We start from the raw sequence: 19,587 nt of genomic DNA, 5'->3' as shown, positions 1-19,587 counted from the left end.
TTTTATATTGGATATGGTGAGCTCCAATTCAATAGAGATGATCCATGATTAAAAAAAATCATCTCATAGATTTTAATCCATATTTCTTTAGATTTCAATTTTTTTTCCTTTGAATTTAGTTAAACATTTTAGTGTCAATTATGCTCCAAATTTCTCTTTATCCCTCACAAAAATATCTTAAAAATTATTTTGTATATTTTGCTCCACATTTCTCTGCATTTTACATATTTTCCTTTTTCATTTAAATTTGGTGAAATATTTTAGTGCCAATTCTACTCCAAATCCCTCCGTATTCAGATTTCTCTACATTTCAGAATTTTCTTTTTATCGTTTAAATTTAGTGAAATATTTTAGTGCCAATCCCACTCCAAACTCTTACTATTCTTGAAAAATTAATTAAAAAGATTCATTCATTTGTAATGTTTTTTAGACACAGTTTGTTTTAGTTTTGCCATGGCTTGAGTCTAATAATAAAAAAAAAGACATGGTGCCTGTTTTTTGGACTGATACTATCTTTTTGAGCCATTAGGATAAAAAATCATCGTCCTTGCCATTTTCTATCTTTTTGAGTTATTAAAAAAAAACAAATAATGCTTAAAAAAATGGATAACGTGTAAAGAATATTTTAAATGAATGGAAAAAAATTTCATATCATTTTTTTGAGCTTAATCATTATTTGTTATCTGTTTGAGTTCTTAAGAAAAGTTAGATAGTCCATAAAAAAATTCAATAATTCATGAACAATATCTTAAATAATTAGAGAGAAATTTTTCTTACCATATGTTTGACCCGTTACTAAAGTTAGGTATTGCTGTTTTTATGCATAGTTCAATTTCAGTGTAATGATAGAAACGTTATTTGCTTTCCTTTTGAGTTCTTAAAAAAATGGATAATGTGTAAAGAACATTTTAAATGATTGGAAAAAAAATTTTAATACCATTTTTAAAATTTTAATTGTTATTTGCTATTTGTTTGAGTTCTTAAAAAAAAGTTAGATAGTGCTTAAAAAATTAGATAATTTGTGAATTGGAGTGTAACTCCAATTCATGCCGACATCGAAAAAGAACATGGTAACTACCTGAGTTCCTGCTCTCAGCTAACACCTAGCTACAAATAACTTCCTTATTTTTTATTCTCCCTTAAAAAATCGTAGGCATTTTTTCCCCAAGAGAAAGATTGCTTACAAAGTTTTCATTTTACTTGACTTTATACTCCAATTCATGCCGACATCGAAAAAGAACATGGTAACTTACCTGAGATCGTGCTCTCAGCTGAGATCGTGCTCTCAGCTAACACCTAGCTACAAATAACTTCCTTAATTTTTATTCTCCCTTAAAAAATCGTAAGCATTTTTTCCCTAAGACAAAGATTGCTTACAAAGTTTTCATTTTACTTGACTATCAGACCATAGGACATGGAATATTTAGTAATGTTCATACTTCAATTCGTATGCAGTTTGCTAGCATTTAAAAGAAAAAAAACTAAAACCAATCTCTTCGGTATTGCAGGAGTTGCACCTAGAAGACGCATACACATTTCACCAACTGAGAATGACTTCATTGTGAACCGGTGCCACCATAAGAGTTGAGATATCAAAATTGACAATAACATTTTCACTTATGGATGGAAAAAAAATGCTCAAATGTCATCCTATTAAACCAAGATATATAACTATAATAGCACACTTAGGTCAAAAACCAATAGCGAATGTATATATTTGATGACAAGCTTGTAAAAATCTATCCACTATAATGCTTAAATTATTCCAATCCTCAGAGGTACAAATACTAAATATAATTAACAATATATATGTTTTCATCTAATAAAAATGCATTTTTACCACCATCAATTTTCCAATGATCCATATAAAATGATAGGTTGTTAACTTACCATTTGCAAATTTTTTGTTTAATACAACAATGTTAAAGACTAAGATCCACTTCCTTTAAAAATTTAATAATGCTGAATATTTTCACTATTTCTATCTATTACCAACATACAATAATTAACGATCACAATATTAATACTACCTTATCATAAAATTTCATCCACTCCCAAACTTTTCATGCACATACTTATGCTTCTATATCACACAAATTCTATAAAACCTTAGCATCATAAATATAATATAACCACTTCACATTTTTCTTACCAACCCAAAACACATAAAAATAAGGAAAACTCTCAAACAAATAATAGGCAACTGAATGGATTCTAAGAAAAAAATGATTTGCTTGCTTTTTCTCTTTGAGGGATAGTTATAAATTTAGATTAACATTTTAGTATGAGTTCTGCTCCAAATTTCATCTACAATCCCAACCAAAAAATCTGCTCCAAATTTTGTCTGCATTCTTGATCACAAAAAAAAAAAAGGTCCTTTTAGTAGCCACTTATATAACACTTTTTGCACGAATTCATTGCTATGATTTATTCAATTTTGCCCCGAATGGATTCTAAGAAAAAAATGATTTTGCTTTTTTTTTTTTATCTCTTTGAGGGATATTTATAAATTTTGATTAACATTTTAGTATGAGTTCCGCTCCAAACTTCATCTACAACCCTGACCAAAAAATCCTCTCCAAATTTTGTCTGCATTCTTGACCAAAAAAAAATAGAGGGTATTAATAAGCACAGTGTACCAAAAATTTTTATGATAAATTTTGTTCCAAATCTCTCTATATTATTGAAAGATGCTTGGTATTAATGAACATAATTTAATAAAAAAAACCCAAGATATATTTTTCTCCAAATTCCTCTCTATTAATGAAATAAATAGAAGCTTCCTTCATTGGACATTTATTTAATACTCTTTGGATACATTAGCTATTACTATTTTTATGCACCATTTATTTAGTTCTTTATTGCTAAGAAAAATAATTATGCTAATATTTTTTGTGTTAAATGTGCTGAGCTCCAACTGTTACAATGACTTTTAAATAAAGTAAAATAATGTTTAACAGTTGGAAATGGCTACGTATAGAAAATGCAAGGTTGAATTTATTTTTTCCTGCTTGCTTCCTTGAAAACCATTTTGTTTGATAACAATTTATTCCACAGAAAGTGAGAGGTCCAATTTATTGTTTGTTCTCTATTTCTCTACATTAGTTTATATCTTAATAATATAAATATGGTCAGAGACAATTCTATATTAATATAAACATAGTCTAATAAAAGATTCTAAAATAAATATAGGCATGGTCTGGTAAAAAAATTCTAAGATAAAGTTTGCTTCAAATTTGATTCCATCTTTGATTTCCCTCTTTTCCTTCCGTGTTCAAATTTAGTTTAGTGTTTGAATGGCTGTGTGATAAAACAATGCCAATATAAATCCTACTTCGAAATTCCTTTTACACCTCTCACTTTTCTCCTTCCTTTCTTTATTCAAATCTAATTTAGTGTTTGAACAACCATAATGTCACAATAAAATCCCAACATGAAATTTGTTCCAAATTTATAAATTTTATTCCACATATTTTATATTTACATTAAAAGAAAAATAAAGGATCTCTTGATTAGACGCTTATTCTTATTTCTGTATATTATTTGTTTATTACTTAATTTTAATAGTATAATAATAATAATGATATCTTTTGTATTGGATATGGTGAACTCCGATTGAATAAACATGACATGATTAAAAAAATTCATCTCTTAGATTTTACTCCAAATTTCTCTAAATTTTGAATTTTTTTCCTTTTTCCTTTCAATTTAGTTAAACAATTTTAGTGTTAATCATGCTCCAAATTCCTCTCAATTTCTCACAAAAAAATAAATCATTTACAATTGAATATAGAGTGCATAATTAAAAAATTATTTTATATAATTTACTCCATATTTCTCTGCATTTCAGATTTTTTCCTTTTCTTGTTTCAATTTAGTGAAATAGTTTAGTGCCAATTCCACTCCAAATCCCTTTCTATTTAGATTTTTCTGCATCTCAATTTTTTTTCCTTTTTTCATTTATGAAATAATTAAAAAGATTGCTTCATTTTTAATGTTCTTTAGATGCATTCGTTGCTACTATTTTTTTTTTATCTATTTATCTATTTCTTCATTTTAATAGTATAATAATGATAACATCTTTTTTGTTCTATATCATCATCTTTGATTTTTTCAATTATTTCCATTTTTCCCTCTTTTTTAGTTCTCTTTAGTGTCCTTTTTTTCTCAGTAATTTCTATTAATAAGCATACTGTAGTGGAGAATTACATAATACATATTTTTCAATTTAATAAATATTTCGATACTAATATTATTAAACTTTATTACTAGCCAACTAACATCATCACTTAACATTTTTCCTATTACCATAAAACATATGCCAAAAAAAAGGACAAACCGTCACCAAATCATGGGCAACCCTGCGTGACGAGGGCAAGGCCACCCAGTAATTTCCCTATAATGCGAGCTCCATATGGTCTCTTTGCAGGCTATTAATATGAATGTGCATGTAGAAATTTCCCTATCCAAATCCTAGATAGTGGATCCTCTTAACTTCCCAAATTATTCCAGTCACAGTCTACCAAATCCTCATCACAGTCTACCCTTGTAAAAGCTGGTGCACAACTTCTTCCACGTCTCCCTATCATCAGGTTCACGAGCATCCAAGTCAGACTTAGCCTCATCGGCAAATGATTCCTCAGTGAGATTGCATTGCGGAAGCCGGTTAATCAAGTGCAGAAGAATATTTTAGTGTACTCAGGATGACCTTGAATGCCCAGGATGTGATCACCATATCTAAACATCTCTACCCCTGTTCTACAAGACCAGGCCAGCACTTCTGCTTTCGGAGGAAGTTCCCTAACCTCATCATGGTGGGATTCAATAACGGAGAGAAAAGGAAGCATTTTCAATGATGTGAAGTGACTCCAATGTCCCAACCTGCTGCTGCGCCACCAGCCTTTCCTCCCAGTGCACGTCCCACTGTCTGGTGACCAAAGCACGTTCCCAGAACTTTTCTCTTCGTGGAATCCAATTGTTTGAGCAGACTCGGAAGCCGCAACGGATAGATTCAGAAGTCCGTCCCGTGAGCATCACTGCAACTCCCAGTGCTAGTCAAATTCCTTTTATGATTAAACATTTATTTTTTTTATAAAAAAAAATTATTTATCTTTAATCATCATGAGAAATCAAAAGGTAGTGTACATTTATCAAAGATAATTGAAGTACATGCTAATTTTAATAGCAATTTCTCATTAAGCATCAAAGATTAGATATTACATACATAGTATAAATATTTCAATTTTATCTTTTTTTTTTCTTTCTCCATTTCTTCTTAGTCTTATTAATAATTTCTTTTGAGGTTTATTTATATACCATTGGGTTTGTTTGGTAGGAGTTTTTTTTTTACTTGTTTCAATTACACAAAGTTCTTTTTTCAACTTCACCTACAGTAATTTGTTTAAACACTCTAAAATTTATATTAAAAAAAATACTCCAAAATATTCAAAAAGACACACTTATTTCCTTTTTCTACCACCACCCTCTCTAACCATTTCTACTTTTGCCGTTGTCGTCCCCACCTCAACTAAACACCCTCCCTCCCCCTTTCTCCCTTACCCTCCTTCTCCCTCTGTCCCCTTCTTCTCCCGGCCTTCCTTCTCTTCCTTTCCTCTCCCCACCTCCTTCTCCCGCCACTCCCTCTTCTTTCACCCTACCCCCTTCCTTGCTAGTTGTGTGACCAACCATGCTATCATATCAATTAGAGTTACTTTTAATAGTATAATTCAAATGAAAGAAAGAAAAAGGAAAGAAAGGTTATCAATTATACAGGATGGAACTATGATAAATTCAATCAATTAACTTTAGCTTTCACTTTCGCTTTCAAGTATGTCACTGAGTAACTAATTTATAGTCCCAAATTAGTTACAACACCTAAGAGTTCAGCTTTTGTCAAGGTCAGCCAAATGCATTACAATTTTGCATGCCAAATCAATCCATACACGACAATAAGCACGCTTCTTCTAGTCTCTTGTTATTATTGTTTAATGATAATTGCTCCAAAAGCTTAAGTACATTAGGAATCTTTTTTTTTTTTTTTTGCATTTGAAAAAAAAAACAAATTTCTTCTCAAATTTGATATCATATTCTATAAACTTATCTGACATACAAATCACTTCATTAAGGTTAAAAGATATGGCCAAATACTAAGACGTGAATTATCAAGAGAGATCCGTATAATTACGCCAAGCATTGGTGAGAGTCATGTAAGATCGAGGGCTCAGCAGAATTGCCCGGGGCAGCTCATGTTAGTGATTTAACCATTTCAAGATTGTGTAATGGAGATTGGAATTGATAAAATTTTGAAAGTGGGGTAATTAAGGCACACAACTTAATAATGAAATATCTTCATGGATTGTATTAGTGCCCTTCATCAACATTTCAACATCTATATTAAAAAATGTGGCTTTTATATCTTCTCAGGCAATTGGAACTAAACACTAGTGACATTGTTAGATCTGGTCCCAAGAAATTGACTAACAAGAACAATAGGGTTCTTGGTAACCCAATAAACACAATAACAAATGAAATAAATCAAACAGAAAAATATGAAATAAATCTCAAATCAGAATTAGCATTTGGCTTCATAGCAAATAGGAAACTCACTAGATTAATCTCACTTTTGGACACAGATAATAGTTGAATCCAAAACCTTATTGCTTTCAAGTTGTCTAATTTAATCTCTTTCAGAATGAGTCTAGAAAATCATTGCCAAATGTATGGTAGACAAATTAGTCGTTCACTTTAGTAGTCATACCATCCAGAATATTAGACTCTGAAGTCAAATTGTGAATGGAGAAAAAGCATATTAAACTACATTTCTACAAAGAGCTAGATCAATTTATAACTCTACTCCTGCACTCGCAAATTGGTGCAATTCAAGAAAAACTACATTTCTATAAGTCACAAGATCTCCTCTAACATGTTACAGATCATTAATCTACAAGCTTTTCACTACCCTAGTCCCTTTATTTTGTACATAAAAGACACGGCAATGGAAATACAAGGATTTCCATCACATAGTAACATTTTTCCTAGACCAAATTAAAGACCCAAAGACACTGCAAGGTAACCAGGTGGGTACTGATGGAACTCGAATTGATGCCTAAGGCTTCAATTTCTCCCACTCATAACAGCCAGGCAGCGGCTCTTCGTTGTCAAAGTCAAAGTTGTTGTTATACCAGATGCAGCGGAACAGAAGAACAAAACAAGAACAGGCAAGAACAACTTGGGGGAAATCAGATTTTATTAGGGTTGTAATCGGAATAGTTTACAGACTAAAATAAGGTGTATATATATACAACCAAACAGACTAGACCCAAAAAATAGGCCCAAAACAAGACCCGAAATAAAACAGATACGGTAATTAATAGAGACCCCTGAACAGCTCAGCGAGGGTCGAAGATCTGATTCAAGGCATCTCAACAATTGTACCTGCAGAAAATTAGTATTCATCAAGAAAATGTCTCTATCTAATTGTCCACAAGCTGGAAATTCATGAGAAGAAGAAAAATAATGGATGTTAGGAAATAAAACTCTCATACATATTTCTCAATGCACTTGTTTTAATGCTTCTCTTCAAGATCACCAAAAAGTGCATTCAGGTAATCTTCTGCCGGGTTAATGAATTGCCTTGGATTGGCCCTTGTGGTGCGAGTGTAGCGACACCTGGTGCTTGAAAAGGGGGGAAGAATTGATGCCTAAGTCTTCAATTTCTCCCATTCATAAAGGCCGGAGGGGGCTCTTTTCTGATAACAATAAAAATTTTATTGCTAAATTTGTTGGAAGTTGCTAGCATGATTTTTCTAAATAAAAGTCCCTACTCCCCTTATTTTGCACGAAAAAAAAGCAATGGAAATACATGTATTTCCATCACCAAGTAGCACTTTTCCCAAATATATGGCCTATTGGAGGGAATTTTTCTGATAACAATAAAAGTTTTAATGCAAAAGTTGTTGGAAATTGTCCAGCACGATTTTGCTGAATAAAAGTCCCTACTCCCTTTATTTTGCACATAATACAAGGATTTCCATCACCTAGTAATACTTTTCCCAAATATATGGCCCATTAGAGGGAATTTTTTTTATAAAAATAAAAATTTTATTGCTAAATTTGTTGGAAATTGTCCAACACGATTTTGTTGAATAAAAGTCCTTACTCCCCTTGATTTGCACAAAAAAAAAACATGGCAATGGAAATACAAGGATCTCCATCACCTAGTAGCACTTTTCCCAAATATATGGCCTATTGGAGGGAATTTTTCTGATAACAATAAAAATTTTATTGCTAAATTTATTGAAAATTGTCCAACACAATTTTGCTGAATAAAAGTAAGAGGAGAGTTCCAACAAATATTCAACAGAGTTAATGTTTTGGTAAAGTGGCCAAAATATGAGCTACTTCATTGACTTGACCTCAATTTACATCAATGAAACATGGATCACGCAAAACTTCTGCAACACTACAATAATTAGAGGGAATTAGTATCCATCATCTGTGTAAAACAATTACAAAGTTAATAAAATGCAGGATAGTAAACAGATGATCACACTTACCCCTTATCTTAAAAAAAGTAATCTAAGGAGTCATTAGATTGGTGAAACATACACTAAATTATATGAAGCTTTTCTATTATGTGCATGTTGGTGAACGTGACCCTAAGCATCACCACGGGTAAGGACAATCTTTGTTTTTTTTTCCCCTTCCAGTGCATGAAACTGACAGGGCGTCAAACCTGTGCAATAATAATAATAAAAACCTAAATACCACTAAAAACAGTCAATAATTAATCCTAGGTACTGGAGCAGGGACTCTAGGTGTGCAATGGGTTACTTGATTCACCCTGTTCCCGAAGAGTTTGCTGAATCCGATATACCAGAATTAATTAGTTGGCAAAAATTACTGAATAGTAGACAGTGGCAAGTAGGGTCGTCTCCTCAGGGACTGGGGATATTTGCCTCTCTTAAATTCCAATTGGTAAGGGGGATTTCACCGCAATGAAACTAAAAATAATTAAACAATTTAACTAAAAATGATTAATTAACTAGCACAAATATAGCAGGAATTAAATCAATAATAAATAAATTCTAGCCAATGATACAACTACTCAGACACTGTCCATTTATCCGATCATTGATGCAAGAGAGGTCCACTTAATTTATTAATAGGCTAGTTATAGTCGCCGATGAACTCTAACGACCAATTTTTCCTTAATTTATAGATGACCAAGGTACGACCATTGATCACTCCTAACTAGGAAATACTCCTAAGTACGATCGTAGGAATTAATTTTTCAATTGCATTAATAACTAGAAAAACCTAGCTCTAATCAATAACACGCTACGAGGGTTATTTAAATTTGATTGCACGTTCCCCTAATGTGTAAACACACCAGTTGCCACTAATATTAATCAATCAAACAATTACGGATTTAATTGACTAAATTGGCACGAGATTAATAAATCACATTGAACATCGGGCCCTTGATATCCAATTAATAAAATAATTCCATGAAAATTCAAGCAGACAACGTGCAAGTATTAATAAATTGAGAAATGTGTGAAAACTAATTAGATCTCACAGATTTTCGGCACTGCACCATCGAGTTGACCCTTGACTAGATGGAAGGCTTAGCCACGCCACATAATTAAATCACCACACGAATTAATGGATTGCAAAGGCATTGCATTTTTTACTAAAAAGCAAGGAATAAAAGATGTTTTTCCCGTTGGGGAATATTGTCGAACACCTGGTGTGTGTCAGAGGCCAGCCAAAAGAAAGAAAACTAAAAACTAAACTAAAAAACTAAAACTAGAGGTGTCTTTTTGCTTCTTACGTTCTCCCCTTTAAAAAGCCTGACAGGTGTCGAGCCTGTGCAATAATAGATACCTGCTCAAATAAAATACAAATTCTGTATATAGCGGTAAGCAGGGTCGAATCCACAGGGATTGGGGATAATTTAATTTCTTCTCAAGTTCCAGATATGGGGGGTTTTTGAAAATGAGAGTAACTAAATTACTTGGAATAAATTAAAATAAAATAAAATAACTACAACTCAAATAACTAATTATCACAATAAAAATAATAATAGACGAACTCTAGCCAAGAGACAACTTCGGAGATGGTTCACTTAATTCGATCACAGATGCAAGGATTATTCCAGTTACTATCTGATAAATTAGTTATAGTTGTCATACACGCGATAAACAACCAACTCTTCCTCAATTTGTCGATAGCCAAGGTACGACCGTTGACTATTTCTCTAATCAGGAAACAACCCTAGGTACGACCATAGAAGTTCAATTCCCTAATTGCATGAATAATTAGAAGAGCCTAATTCTAACCAATCAACACGCTACGAGGGTCTCTTTAAGTTAGCCTGTCTATCTCCCTGACACAAACCCAATCATGCCAATTGCCACCAGTTTAGAATAATTAAACAATTACGGATTTAACTACCCTAATTGGCTTCAGGTTATTGAATTAATCTAGAATCCAGGCCCAGGATAATCGAATAATAAAACAACCATATGAACATAAAGCAGAAGATAGACGAATACCAGTGAATAATGGAAATAAATAAAAACTAATTCGATCTCACAAATTTAGTAGAACCAAGTCCTCCGTTGTTCCTCGACTAGAAAAACTTAGACACGCCTCATGAGAAAATCTCCAAGTAATTTAACTGAGGTCCAGGCCATCAAAAGAGCCAAGAAAGAAAAGAAAACTAAAACTATGCTAAAAGCTCCTAGCCTTTCTTACGATTGTTCTTATATAGCCAAAAGGAAATGACTAAAGCTATCTATCCAGTGGTCCCCACGAATAAGGAACAAAAACAAACTCTATGCACGTTTGTTTCCTTTCAATTCAAATGACTAATGCCTTTCTTCTCTCCGTGGTTCCCGCACAAATTGAGAAAGGAGTGTACATAAAGTGAAGTTCTCTGAAGTCCTTCTTTCTTTAGTTTCCTCTTGATAGTCAAACACTTCAACACTCCAAGATACTCCTAATCCGTAAGAAAGAAATGCAGTCCGCGTATATCACCATGTGGGCCAGGTCTGTGGCTTATTTGAAGTCTCAATTATCTTCAGAAAGTCCCTCCTTTTTTGTAGTTTTCTGCTTCACTCCCTGAAATTGGGTCCAATACCAAATATAAGTAAATATTAATAATTAAAACAATATTTGGCAAGGATAAAAGGGAAATTAACAACAAATTATGCCCTATCAAAGCCAAAAGAAAGATGACTAAAGGCTATCTCCGGTGGTCCCCACACATGTGGACAAAGCCTCCAAATTACTTTTTGTTCCAAGTCTCTGTACGTTCCTTTCTTTGAAGAGCCCAAAATGACTATAGCTTTGTGGTCCCCGCCAATTCAAGGGCCCAAGGATTGAAACCCTTAGAAGTCTCTATTTTCTACAAAAGTCCCTCCTTTTGGTAGTTTTCTGCTTCATTCCCTGAAATTAAGTCCAGATACCAAATATAAGTAGATATCAACAATTAACACAATATTTGGCAGGGATAAAAGGGAAAATTAATAATAAAATTACTAACAAATGATACCCTATCAATTTCCCCCACACCTGAATCATGCTTGCCCTCAAGTATGGGGACAACTCAACTCAACAATGGCTAGCTTTCACATTAACATTGCCAGCTGTGCTTATACCAAAATCAAGATTTAGTGGCTAAGTGTCAAGACATGTCTCTCCCGGTTAGCACCTAAATTCATAGACCCGTCCAATTCATGGCTAACTCGCCTAGGAAATCCAAATATTAACTAGCACAATCAGCAATTAAGTCAACTGGCAACCAAAATCTCAACATTGAGAACCAAGGATCGGCGGACCAACATGATCATAGACCAACATATTTTCCACATCTGATCTTTTTTTTTTCTTTTTTTCTTCTTCCTTTTTTTTTCTCTTTTTTTTCTCTTTTTTTTCTCTTTTTTTTTTTGGATGAACGAATAATGCTTGGTCCCAAGCTATTCAAGTTTTTTGACGTAAACTCTGATATTTTTAGATGCAAGAGCCCAGTTACTCAACTTTTCACAGCTCTAGGACTACTTACTCATAGATATCGCCACTTTTTGACGCGAGAGCCGACACTTGTGGTGCAGACTCCCGGTTGCTGGGTGGCGACACTAGCAGAGTATAGCCATACATTATTCACCATAAAACACCAAAATAACAAGTAATTAAAGATCATAGCCTGCGTCATGTCCTAAATATGGAGAACTAAGGTCAACAGGAGACCAATCCACACAACAATGCCAGCAAAATATGTACATTACCTAAACAAGTTAGCCATAAACTGCACCAAGTCGTTAAACTCAAAATATTCACCAGGAGAGCAAGCTCTTACTTGCCACTGAAACTCAATTCATAGTGTAAACTACAACTAGCAATAAAAGAGAGAGCTGCCAAAATATTCACCCAGATAAAAAATTACCTGAAAAGAACAAAGGAACAACACCTAAACAGAAAACAAAGGGAAAACACCCAAAAATCGAAAACTGGAAATATCTAGCACCTAAATTGACCCCCCCCACACCTAAGTCACACATTGCTCGCAATGTGATAATGTAACAGCAAAAAAGAAGGAGAAGGGCAACGGTACTTCCCTGAAGTCGTCAAAACAGGGGTGGATCGGGCGCGAACTGAGGAGCAATTCCCGCATGTTGCATAAATGCAGCCAGATTTTGCACCATGTTATGCAAGTTGATGCCAATATGGGTAACGCGAGTCTCCAGTCTCTCAACGGTGTTTCGAAGCTGGATCCAATCGTCGGCCGTTGGGGCGGGAAGGTAGGCCTGTCAACGGGTCGGGTCTAGATCCGGATCCGGACCGGATCCGTGAAATTATTGCGGGTATGGGTAGGGATTTAATTCCGTTTCCCGGATCCGGATCCAGATCCATTTTGTCAAACAAAAAAACGTGATATAGGCAACCCTAGGGGAAGACCCTCCTAGAACCTCCCAACCTTGTAATTATCAGAGTTGGATCTTTCCTCCCAACAGAAATTGAACTCGATTGTTCTCATGAACTCAAGACCTCTGACACACAAAGGTAATCAACAACCTTAAGCAAATAAGGATGGATGAAGCGACACCACGATTAGGGAACAAGCTAATCGATAAAGTCTGATTTGAATCCTAAGCTATGAACTCAAGAATTCAAGAGTAAGTTCGGTTAAGAACTTGAAGGAAAATTCCTCACGATTTCTGGTTGTAATAATCTCCGTCTTTTACTCTTACAAGAGGTGCCTTTTTATAGGTTAAAATTAGGGCAAAATCCGGCCCACATAAACCTGGAAGAGATTCGGTCCGCATAAAAGAGCTTAAAGAGCTAGCTCTTTAAGGCTTTCCGATAAGACCCAATAAGTAATAAAATATTCAACGCCTAACAACTACTAAACTAGACAGTCTTAAAACAACTACCAACTAAGCTAACAAGTATGAGATCACTCATTTACTTCAAACGTACAAGTGAACAAAGTAACTTCATGGTCCATCAAATTTTCAAACTTAACTTGCTCCTTGCTTGTATGGTGAATGATCAAGGCTCGTAAAGCTTCCTTCACCTTCTTGGTTCTTGATCTTGTCATCGGACCACCAATGTTGATCAAAGGGTCCTTGACCCAAGGTTGAAGTTGTTGCACACCCGTATCCGCATCATTCCCTCTTTCCTCGAAAAGATTCGTCCTCGAATCTTCAAAGTCTCCTCTTGAAAGTGAGTTGTCCACAAATCGATGGTGCGCTTAAAGGACAGCAGTGTTGGAAGTAGACGAATGACTACGAGCCATGTTGCATGTCGTTTGGTCAGCTTCGGGAAGCGCTCAAACAAGGACATGCGCCAAGGTAGGAAAGAGCTTGTGTTAGGCGTGTGAAAATCCCAAGTGGTAATCCAAAACTCTCTAATTAGCCTTTGGTCATGAAGCTTCACATTGACACCTTGATTGTGCAAAGGTGTAAAATCCAGCACTAGTTGACATTGATTTGAATCATCTTGCATGGATAAATTGGGAGCAACTTGTTGCATGGATGAGACACTAAACAACTCGTGGAGGACAGCTTTGGGATCTTGCGTGACACACAATTTCTCATCTTCCAACATATAAGGTAGCAAACAATTGAATTCCACTTCATGAGGGTTACTCGAACTAGCACAAGTTGAAGCTGACAAATTGAGCACTTGGCCACCAGCTTTTGGCTGTGTGAATAAACATGAAAGATCACCACCTTTAGTTGGAATAAGCACGAAATCAGGTTGTAAGTCTTTAATCAAAACTGAAAAATTTTGGACAGCTTTACAACTTACAAAAACAAAATAACCTTCAACTTGAAACAAATTAGAAATTGGGTAAAGAAGTAATGGTACATCATCAACTAAATGGTAAGAAGGTATAGAACAAGTTTTAAATGTGAATACTCCCTTTGCCACTTCATTATTCCTTCCACCAATTGATTCAACTTGAGAAGGCATTGCTAGCCTTTTACACTTTTCTTCAAAATCTGGATAAGAAATACAAGTGTTAGGATGGAAATTATACTCAGAAGAAGGTAAAGATGATGAATGACCCATAGGTAGCAAATGAGAGTCAAATTTCGGAATTATCCCTTCATGGTGGATTTGACGTGATTCCCCTTTTGTATGGACAGATTTGAATTGAAATTGTTCCATGAGATGGTTCCAAATAGATTCAATTCCTAAAAGACAAACTCCATGGAAACTAGTGAATTGTACAAGTGACTTTGGAATGGAGCATGGCATGACTAACTTCACTTGACTTTGCTTAATCTGCACAAATGAAGAAACACTAAATAAAGCAAAGGTAAGTTCGTTAGAAAAACAATAAGTCCTCATATTTTTGCTCAAAATCGTCTCACTTTCTCTCTTTTCTTCCTTTTTACCACTCATCTCATCAGATTTTTCCATCTCTTTATCTAGTTTAACGCCCTTGATTGTTTTCTCATCATCAACCTCCTCAACAAATGGTTCAATAGGATGAGATACTCCTTTGTTGGGAATAGGGTCAGCTATCTCCTTCTTAGAAAACTCACTTTGATAGCATCCATTTGACTCCATTTGTTTTTGGTGTAGAAGACGTTGATATGTCTCCCAAAATGACTCCGCATGAGGTGGTTCAACTCTAAGTTTAGTCTTAGAAAATGCTGAATGAACCTTCTTATCACCTCTTGCATAAATCGGCTTTAAAGAGGTAGATTGCATGGAACCCCTCCTCTTGAGAGATTCATTCTCTTGCTTGAGTTTATGTTCGTTCTCTCGATTGTACAAGTCCGTGGTATAATGGAAGGGTACAAATCGTTTCCTCATCACTTGCTTCATTTCAGTCCAAGTGGCAATCGGTTGTTCCCTATTTCTCCTTCTTGTGGCACATACTTGCTCCCACCAAATAGATGCATAATCTTGAAATTCAATAGCTGCAAGTTTCACCTTTTTCTCTTCGGAGTAATTGTGGACTTCAAACACTTGCTCAACTCGCCAAACCCAATCCAAGTAAGCTTCAGGATCATTTTTCCCATGAAAGATAGGCATCTTAGTCTTGATGGAACCAAGATTGTCATCGGTTTTCCTAGGTCGGTCTCGGCCTTCCCTCGCTTCCCTGTGGCTTTTCCTTGATCGGAATGAGGTGTTAGAACGATACCCCTCATCATCCGCATCATGCTCAACACTCTGAGCACTTGAAGCCCTATTGGGAATATCTCCAGTACCTCGCATCTCAATGGCAGCCAACCTGTCGGATATTTGTGCCATCGCAAATTCATGTCTCTCCGCTTGTTTTTGAAGAGTTTGGAGCACCAGTTTGAGTGACACGTCGGTCTCAGACGGCTCAGGCATGTTCCCCTCTTGAGACATATTGTCCAACCTGCAAAACAAATGTATCCTAGTCTACCTTGCAAAGCACTCGTGTATCACTCAAGAAAACACACTCACTCTCAATTTTCCTTTTCGAAGTTCTTAAAACAACTCAAACTCTCAAAAATTCCAGAATTAATTACCCTATAAGCAAGTAATAAGACACAAAGCAGAATTTTGTAAATCCTAGAAAAACTCTACCCGAAACTGGAACTTTTTTTTTTTGAGCTGCTGTTTTGCTAAGTTTCTGGTCAGTATTTTGGAGGGTAAGTGGTGCTTTTGGGATGTTCAAATAACATACGAACCAGTCCTCAAATTTCAGTCAAATCGGATCGCAAAACTAGCTCAACCGATTTTTAGAAATTCAAGAACTCCCAAGGCGATTTGGGCTAAGGTGTTTGGTTTGGTTTTGAAAACGGAATTGGGTGTATTTGGGGCTGGTTAGGTCGTTTGGGGTCTTTGGAATTCAATCAAGATTGGAACTCAAGAGTTGGAAACCAATCAAGATTAGGAAACTCAAGTTTTGGGAAATCAACCAAGATTTGGAGACTAATCAAGATTTGGGAACCCACCAAGAATTGGAAACTCACGATTTTTTTGGAAACTTGATTTCCTTTGTATGAGAGCCAATTCCTTCTCTTCTTCCTTTTTTTTTCTTTCGTTTTGTTTTTTTTCTTTTTTTTTTCCTTTTTTTTTCGGCTCTTCAAGGAACACAAATTGAGATCACACCAGCAAGTTCAAGAAAACGGATGAAAGGTTATGCCATTTCCAAGAAAACCCGAGTTCTTGGTTTATTGTTCAAGAATTTTCAAAACAAGACTTGGTGGTCCAAGAACTTCAAGAATTTGTTCAAGAAACACAAGAATTTTTCCAAATTATGTTGCGGTGTCTAGGGTTTGTAAAAACAACAACCAATTCTCAAGAAATAGGCAAAACAGAATTTCAGCAATACTCAAAAGAAAATTCCAGCAATACTCTAGCAACTTGAATACTAAACAATATAAGGTACGTGACTCTTTTTTTTTTTTCTTTAAACCCTAACAACCCAAACACAAGTATAACAAACTCAAGAACTTGGACAGAAAACACAAAAAGACAACACCCAAACAGTTTTTTTTTTTACTCGGACGAACAGTAACGTGAACAGTACGCTACAGTATGACGAACAGTATTTCGGAACAGTAACGATGAACAGTAATCAATACAGTTTTTTTTTTTTTTTTTTGACAAAAGACACAACTAACAAGATATGAACAATTTCAATTAAAAGAGAATTAACCTGATGCTCTGATTACCAACTGATATAGGCAACCCTAGGGGAAGACCCTTCTAGAACCTCCCAACCTTGTAATTATCAGAGTTGGATCTTTCCTCCCAACAGAAATTGAACTCGATTGTTCTCATGAACTCAAGACCTCTGACACACAAAGGTAATCAGCAACCTTAAGCAAATAAGGATGGATGAAGCGACACCACGATTAGGGAACAAGCTAATCGATAAAGTCTGATTTGAATCCTAAGCTATGAACTCAAGAATTCAAGAGTAAGTTCGGTTAAGAACTTGAAGGAAAATTCCTCACGATTTCTGGTTGTAATAATCTCCGTCTTTTACTCTTACAAGAGGTGCCTTTTTATAGGCTAAAATTAGGGCAAAATCCGGCCCACATAAACCTGGAAGAGATTCGGTCCGCATAAAAGAGCTTAAAGAGCTAGCTCTTTAAGGCTTTCCGATAAGACCCAATAAGTAATAAAATATTCAACGCCTAACAACTACTAAACTAGACAGTCTTAAAACAACTACCAACTAAGCTAACAAGTATGAGATCACTCATTTACTTCAAACGTACAAGTGAACAAAGTAACTTCATGGTCCATCAAATTTTCAAACTTAACTTGCTCCTTGCTTGTATGGTGAATGATCAAGGCTCGTAAAGCTTCCTTCACCTTCTTGGTTCTTGATCTTGTCATCGGACCACCAATGTTGATCAAAGGGTCCTTGACCCAAGGTTGAAGTTGTTGCACACCCGTATCCGCATCAAAACGGGTCGGATACGGAATATAGTATTCCGACCCGGATCCGGATATAAATGAATTAATAATTTAAAAAATATATATTTATCAATATAATTTGATTAGGGTGATGTATTTGAGTAAAGTCAATTTGATTTCTTTTCTTATTTGATTTTTTCTTTGCATTAGTTAGAAATTAGTTTACAAATATTTTTTTTTCTCATTTTTATTAGAAATTATAAATTTGGCTAAATTTGTTCAGGTAGACCCGACCCGGATTCGGGACCCGCCGGATCCGGATCCGGAACATAGAATACAAGACCCGTCGGGTAAACGGGTCGGATCCGGGTCCGGTATAGTAATTCGGGTCCGGGTCCGGAATAATGAATTTCGGCCCGGACCCGGCCCGTTGACAGCCCTACGGGAGGGGGCGGTGCGGAGGTAGACGGGCCGAGGTCGCCGCCATCCGTGGAAGCTCGGGCAAAAGATGACCTCGGAGGAGCGCGTAGCGGCCCTGGGGGAACAACCTCCCAACCGTCGTCGCCCTCCCGAACTAAGCCCATTTTCTCTAAACACGGGATATCCAAGGGCTCTATTTGACAGGCTATATGCAAATCATGGTTAGAAATATCAAGGACATGCAAATTAATAGCCAAGTGAGTAATGTATGACCCAAGAATCAATGGGCGCTTCTTCTTAGGCAAAATAGATTTGAACTGAGAAGCGAGCCAGCACCCAAGGTTAACCTTAATATTGTTATGCATGCACCATATAAAGAAAAATTCGGGTTTAGACAGAATGCCCGAACTATCTCACCTACCCGAAAAACTATAAGCCAAAAAACGGTGGATATAGCGAGACGTCGGGTCCTTTAGATAAGAACCCTTAGATAGACGAGGGTCATAGTTATCCCTATCTACGGACATCTCCTCCCAAATATGGCGATAACGGGAGAAAAAGGGCTGGACATAGTCGCATGCACTCTCGGCATACTCACGAGACTCGGCATAGGCTGGATCAATAAAACCAAGAGCCAAATTGAAGTTAGTAATGGAATGGTGGAACCCCTGACCCATTAAACGAAACCGGATGACATTAGGGGTAGAAACTCCGTAACCTGTGGGGAGGTCAAACTCAAATGTAGCATAGAATTTCCTAACTAACTCAACAAAGGCCGGGCGGTCAGTAATACGAGAATAGGGAAGCCACCCAATGGCTTCAATCAAATCGTCAAAATCAACTCGAATATTTAGGAGGTCCAAAGTGGCGGCGTCTCAATAACGGCGAAATAATCCGCCGTTCACAAGCCGCAGCATATCGCCGCTTGTCGGCTGCCCTGGTGAAGTCCAAATGACTCCCAAAATGTGCAGGGTCAGAGATATGGACGCCTCTTTGTCGCCCAAGACGAGCCCTCCTCCCAGAGGAGGAAGGGTCGTGCGAGGGGTCAGAGGCGGGAATGGAGTGCTGGGGTGGAGGGGGCTGAGGGTCCTAGGGGTCCTAGACCTAGAAGAGGAAGACCGTGGTTTGACCATGGTAGCTAGCAGGTGACCTAATCAATAGAAAGCACAATTCAAGCACCCACAGGCTATAAAAATTACCCCAACAAGACAGCAAGTGCAAGCAATAACCACTGGTGGCCCCAATTCAGTCAGATGTAGAAACAAAGCAGTCCGAGATTACTAACACAACTAGTACCAC

General features: G+C 36.1%; 1 pseudogene; it reads right to left on the bottom strand.

The window, feature by feature from the left end:
- Positions 1-4,533: 4,533 nt before the first annotated feature.
- LOC113737244 (gamma-glutamyl peptidase 5-like) lies at positions 4,534-15,777 on the bottom strand (annotated as a pseudogene).
- Between the last annotated feature and the right edge of the window lie 3,810 nt (positions 15,778-19,587).

Source organism: Coffea arabica, chromosome 3e (genome assembly GCF_036785885.1).
Source record: "Coffea arabica cultivar ET-39 chromosome 3e, Coffea Arabica ET-39 HiFi, whole genome shotgun sequence".
Classification (NCBI taxonomy): Eukaryota; Viridiplantae; Streptophyta; class Magnoliopsida; order Gentianales; family Rubiaceae; genus Coffea; species Coffea arabica.
Note: the sequence above shows the minus strand (reverse complement) of the source record. Positions and strands in the feature narration are given on the sequence as shown.